Genomic DNA, 6394 nt, shown 5'->3' on the forward strand with positions numbered 1-6394 from the left:
CCCCCCCCCCCCCCCCAAATCATCGGTGAACGAAAATGCGGCAGCTACAACCAGTGTACGACGAGTACGCGGTTATTACAGCTGACAATGATGATGATGATGGCTGATGAACTCACGCTATTTTTGAGTTACCCGCTTTAGTACGACCGGGTTTTGAATGGGCGCCTGTCAACCCACAAATGGTGAGTAATAACGTAACGTAATCAAAGTTTTATCAGGAAGAAATCATGGTCAGCTGATTTTTCTGGGGGATAAATGCTTTGAGAACATTTCTGCCGACTGAATTCCGGGTTTTGAATGGGCGCCTGTCAACCCACAAATGGTGAGTAAATGGTTAACGTAATCAAAGTTTTATCAGGAAGAAATCATGGTCAGCTGATTTTTCTGGGGGATAAATGCTTTGAGAACATTTCTGCGATGTCGACTGAATTAAGCACCCTGTGCAAGCAAATGCCTGTTGCCTCTCTGACACATTGTCTGGTAAATTTGACTTGCATGAGTACCAAAATGAGTGGTACCTTATAGGACAATGACTTGTGATCAGTGACGCACCAGCTTTGTTAGGCCTTCGCGAGTATAGCAGTCAGAAAATGTAAGTTTCTTCACCTCGATTACATCACCATGAATCCACCTAGCTGCACGATCGTCTTGAATTCGGGGGTGATTGGAATGCCAGATTTTGAAGGGGGTGTTCGTCCGGGACATTAAGTGTCTCTAAGTCAGGCCCTTTTCAGATAATGATTTGTGTTCATTTGGGAAAAGCCTGATTTCGTTGTGCTAGCTTGGGTAACTAACACTATTTCAAACAGTCACCAAACTGCCTAAATTAATTGCTGTATTATTCAGTGAAAACTGCACGAACGTACAACTATTTCCGCATTAAACATGAACGTATTATGCAGAAAGTGGTACCAAATACTGTATTGAATGTGGAAGCTCAGTACAGCAACTCCAATATATGAAAACAAATCAATACTGTCAAAGTTGATTTGTTAACAATCAGTACACTCGCCACATGTTGAGACAATACTGAGATTTCCGTAGTTCATTAGTGACGCTGTTTGCCACTGATCCGGTTTTCCTGTTGTGCTTTGACATGACGGCTTTTTGAGAATACCTAGAATCACAGGAGTCATTAGAATTTGTACCTGTCTGTCATCTCCACTAGTTTCCGACGCACGTGACACGCAGGAAATGACATGTCATCCAATTTCGTTCCAGTAGTTGATCAGTAGCTTTCGGACACAATGATTATCAGTGCCACTTTAATAATAGGTCAGATGTGGAACCACACTGGGATGATTTCACGGGATTTTACTCAAAACATTGTCTTCAACATTCGTTGACTGTAGAGGAAAATTAGCAAACACCTGACCAGCTCTTGGATGGCGGGGGGAATGGAGCAAAATTCACGAAATATTTAGTTGGAACATTAGAATAGAAATAAGGAGCAGCGACTTCAAGGTGTCCATATCCAATCTCTCTAAGTCACTTATCAAGATTTTCGCCTGTACAAAGGGACCCGGTGCCACTCATCGAGACCAACGGGTAGGAGTAAGCCTCTATGCTTCACGACAGTCGCTTTCACTTATAGCCCGAGTAGCTCTAGGTTCATTTTCTCCCGCGTCTTCCGGTCTCAAAAGTTTTCTCTACTATCTTAACTAAACTGCACGCTCCTCTATCACCACAAGCAGAAAACTAGGAGAAATTTGTTGCTTGTCATGTATACGATCGTGAGTAGTTGCAAACCTAAATAACCATGCGACACAGGACCAACAAATGTACACTCCTTGCCCATCACAGAAACTGCTGATACTGAGGAAAGTGAGGTATCTAAAGGTATCTAAAGGTGGCGCACACAACATGGGCCAAAGAGATCTGGAATTCCATAAGCGTTCTTGCCATGGACTACACAGCATCAAAGTCAGCGGGTGACCTTGGGACTTTGTTTCAATTAACGGTTACTAGCGCCTTTGCAAATGTAGTAGAAAAAAACTACGCAGCCCAGTCCTACCGCTTAATTTTCCGGACGATATTTGTTGCAGCCGCCCTGGCACCATCATGAGCGACGTGAACTGCCCAGTAGAGTGTACGTCGGTTATCCAGGGTAAATCCTGTAGTGCTGAGCATTTATCCGAGAACCTGAAGTGTCTCCTTAAACAACGACCTATCAATTTCCCGGCATCCAACTAGGTCATAAGCTTCGCGAGATAAAAAGCCCAAGATTTTGTTTCGATATTAACATCTATTGAAATGTTTGAGCTGGAAACGTGCTTGACCACTCTTGAAATGAGGATCGTTTTCCAGCACAAAATCGGAGGAGGGGATAATGGCTTACGACGTGCTGCGGGCGTCGTTAGGGTGTTCACTCTTCAAGGTCGTCCTTCAAGTTGGCATGAGTGTGCGGGCAGTTGGCAAGTGTTTTACTCTGCGTGAGAAAGAAAGAATGATGCAATTTTGATTGTTCTTCCAGGTGGCTGTTCACATCCTGTTCACAGTATTCTGCTGCCGTCACCAAGTTGCAACTAACAAATATCGATTCATTCGAAGGAAGATTTGATCAGAGAGAACACCAAAAACAATGTGATTTTATTTTCTTAAAAGAAAATGTCCACAAGATTGCTGAAAAAACAGCCCACAAGCGGTTTTAACATCTTTTGGCTTATCAGTTAGGTTCCGTCACTCTTGCATTCTACTTGTATTGTATCATAAACGAGAGGTTCAGGTGGAATTGACTTAAGTCCCCCGTCATAGCTAGATTGGCGTGCAAATGAGTGTATTCCGACAGTAACATTGTAGATTTTGGCAGCACCGGAAGCCTCAACTTGTACGCAGTAGAAAAATGACAATCATCAACTCTACTTATATGTCAGAAGAAAAGTGGTTAACAAAGTCTGACATTGTGGCAAGGATAATGAAGTGAATAAAATTGTGGAAAAAGATCGAACGTGGCATCACAACCAAACGGAGAAGAATGCAAAAAATACGTAGCATCGGAAAAAAATTGGGTGTACTTATACAGTTCAGTGAAAAATGCGAAAAAATAGGACAGTATGGACAAGACAGTTTTTAGGGTCAATGGGTTTGAATTGGGGACTTCTTGATGACAAAGAGACCCGAAATAGACAAATGAACTGATCTGCCTTTTCGGAACTCACTGACACATTCACACACGATATCACATAACAAGGATAGCTCTATTGGTCACCGACGATTGCAACTGCGTCGGAAATTAAGTGTCGACGGCGTTGACTTTCTGATGTAGACTGCTGATCAGAACGTAAAGCTTTCAGAGCAGAATTCTCTCCAAAGTCGCGTCATCAACATCATTGACTTTATGGGGTTGATTAATCTTAAGAGCAACCTGAATGTGATCGTAAGTAACACTCTTCCTGGGTTTTGAACCAGGATGTCTACATTTGTAGCGCGAGTTTAGTTTTCCAAACGAATGCAACCTTCGAGAGGTTGGTTGTTAGGTCCGGTGAACGACTAGTCAGCTATTCGACCTTAAAGGAGAACGAAAAAGGATTTCGCCAAATTTATCGCTCTTTGATATTCAGATTGCCATGAGCAGACGTTTCTTCAATTTGGGTGAAGTTTCAATGTCACCAAACAGCTTGGATTGGAAAATACGTTTTTAGTGTTATTTCCAAAATTTTACTTTCACAACCCCCAAAGTATAGTGGTTCAAAAGTTTGTCCTGGTACCACTCACGGGGCACCTCCCAGTCTTGAATTCACAAGGCGGGTGTTTATATGGAATATTGTCCATATAGGCTTGGGATCATTTAATTTTCCCTGCAAAACAAGCACTTTCAGGTTTGATCATTCCGAACAAAACATTCATTAGTACTGGATTATCGGAATGTTTGGGCGAATATGCCGTGGTTTTGGAAGCTAGCTATCATTTACCGGAATGCAATTAGCCAATTGGAGTCGGAAACATGACAGTTTTGCATGCCACAGTTCCTGTTGCCAAATATCTAGCTTAAAAATGTTTATTTCGCTGTAATTTGGCAAAACCATTTGTTATTCTACGTTTCGAAACTACGACAGGATGACGTGCACTGTTTAGTGCTTGCATACCATAGCACAGTAATGCATCATGATCGCTATCAACAATATTGCCAACGACTGAATTCGGACAGGTGCTTGATTATGAGCCGATATGTAAAGAGGTAACAAGTTGAGATTTTTTCATGCGATTACCAAACTAAATTTGAGTGCAGCGATGTGTCGTGTGTCAAATGTTCGCAGCTGGATGACACCAACAGGGGTGAAATAATAAAAACATTTTTGATCAGCAAAGTAGCTACGCAAGTGTTGACAGAACGTTGTTTTGCAACCAAAAATATGGAGAAATTGAGACTACAAGAAACTGAGTTGTGACACTGGTCAGAATTGAGGCGATATTTCTTTATTCGTGGCAAACTTTTTGAAACTGTGCCTTTCAGCGAAAACAATTTCTATTTTTAATTTAGGTAAAGAGGCTTGATGAGTTTTGCTGAGACTTTCCAACAAAAGAGCCTAAAGGGGTTGACATTCAAACGAGAAAAAATGTATCATACAAGCGTTTAAACCTTACGCTCTAAAACTTAATGCTTAAGAAACTGTTTGAGTTTCCCAATAAATAGGCAAAAAGTGCCAAAGCTTCAGCAAAAAACAATTACTTCAATAGTCAGAGTTTGTATTCTACTCGCAGAACACTAAATCCAAGAATTCTGTGAGAAATGAGGGATCTCTTGTGGTGCTATTAAAAATGATCCTTCTTAGCACGACTGGATCCCACAAGGAAGCCTCACGGCCTGATGATCAACGACCACATATACCAAATAAATGACCTGAAAAGGCCCACCAAGAGTGCGGCAATTCACAGGTATCGTTGAAATCTGCGGAAGATACTTGAAACAGATACGTTTATATGTAGAAGTTCACTTCCGACAAGACCGATGTTTGAGACATTTCCAGTGTAGGTCCAAGAATCAACGATTTTCCGCTTATATTTGGGTGCACAAAAACGGTGCACGAAAACTGCTTGACGCGTAGAGATGACGCATTTGGTAGTTCCACTGAAGATACTAGGGTTGCTTTAGTTTGTATATTGGTATATTACCAAGGTTTGTTTAAATTTTCTATGTTTGCAGGTATTCCAATTTTTATGATGTGTACTGTGTGTAAGGAGGGGGAGGCTTTCGCATTTGAACGAATTTTATTGTGCGATGGGATTGGACGTCCGGTGGCGCCGGAAACTTGTCCCAGTGTCCAGTGGCTTCAGTGATTCGCCGATCAAAAAAGAAAGTGCTTAAAAGTCCTCTTTTTGCCATCAGTACTCCTTTACACTATCGCCCCCCTAAAGGCAGTTTCAAGCCCTCCATAAAATCCTACGCAGGTGGTACCTCTGGCTTCAGTTCGACTTCGGACAACTCAGTTAGCTTACAATGGTCAGGATTTAGGCGGTTGAATCAAGTGTAATTTAGCGTCTGAATCTATTTCTTTTCGCGTACATCGGACATGAGAGACTAAATAAAAAGTTTCCAAATTTTGTACGGTTGGGGGTGAACGGCACACAACCTCTATCTGTCTTCGATGAACTGGTAAACACTCATTAGCGGATTAGGCAGGTGTTGACTGGATTCTTATCTGAAAGTAACCTGAATACATGGTTTATAATACAATAGGGCAGCAAATACTGGATCTGGTGGTTTTCCGCCTGACGTCAACAGCAACAAAGTTAAAAAAGTAAGCGCTCAGGTGGGGATTCGGTCATGGGGCCTACCGGATGCATATTTGGTCTCATGTTCAATCATTTTCAATATATAGGGCAAGTAGTTCAAGCATTGAACCAAGCGTTTCGCACTAAATCCCCTTTCAAGAACACAGAATTTTCTAAACCTACCTCCATGGGATTGAAGATATCTCGGAAAACTCCAAAGTTTTGAGGATGATTTCAAATATAAGATTAAATGCACACCGGTACTAAATGAACTTAGAGAAAATAACCTTTGAACTTCAGTCATCGTTGCGAAGCAAGATCCCAGAAAACGTGACGCTACTCTCGGATTTGTAGAGATACTACCTTCAGAACCGCCGAGCTTTAAACGTCTCTCAGTAGTCTAAAAAAACAGAGTCATTAATTTGGTTTACGCTCATCACACCATTTTTTTAAATGACATTCTATAAAGGTGTCGAATAAAACTTGCTTTAGGTCATCGCTCCTCTTGAACACTACATAATACGTGATTCTGATCGGAAATAACATACCTAAAGGTTGGGGAGAAGTTAGCAATGTTGTGGAATGTAGGTAGCTCGGGTTGTCGGTCTGTTCGCCGAGCTTGGCAGTTGGATTGCAAACGTTTCATCACCAATCGAGGTGACATCGTCAGTGCAGGGTTGAG

The 6394-nt window shown here is 41.7% G+C and overlaps 1 protein-coding gene across 1 annotated transcript in view; it reads right to left on the reverse strand.

The window, feature by feature from the left end:
* Positions 1-6394, reverse strand: part of T265_10776 (hypothetical protein) — a gene marked incomplete at both ends in the record, with an annotated part of 10963 nt that overhangs the window by 3459 nt on the left and 1110 nt on the right. The window lies entirely within an intron of this gene.

Source organism: Opisthorchis viverrini, assembly GCF_000715545.1.
Source record: "Opisthorchis viverrini unplaced genomic scaffold opera_v5_405, whole genome shotgun sequence".
Taxonomy (NCBI): Eukaryota; Metazoa; Platyhelminthes; class Trematoda; order Opisthorchiida; family Opisthorchiidae; genus Opisthorchis; species Opisthorchis viverrini.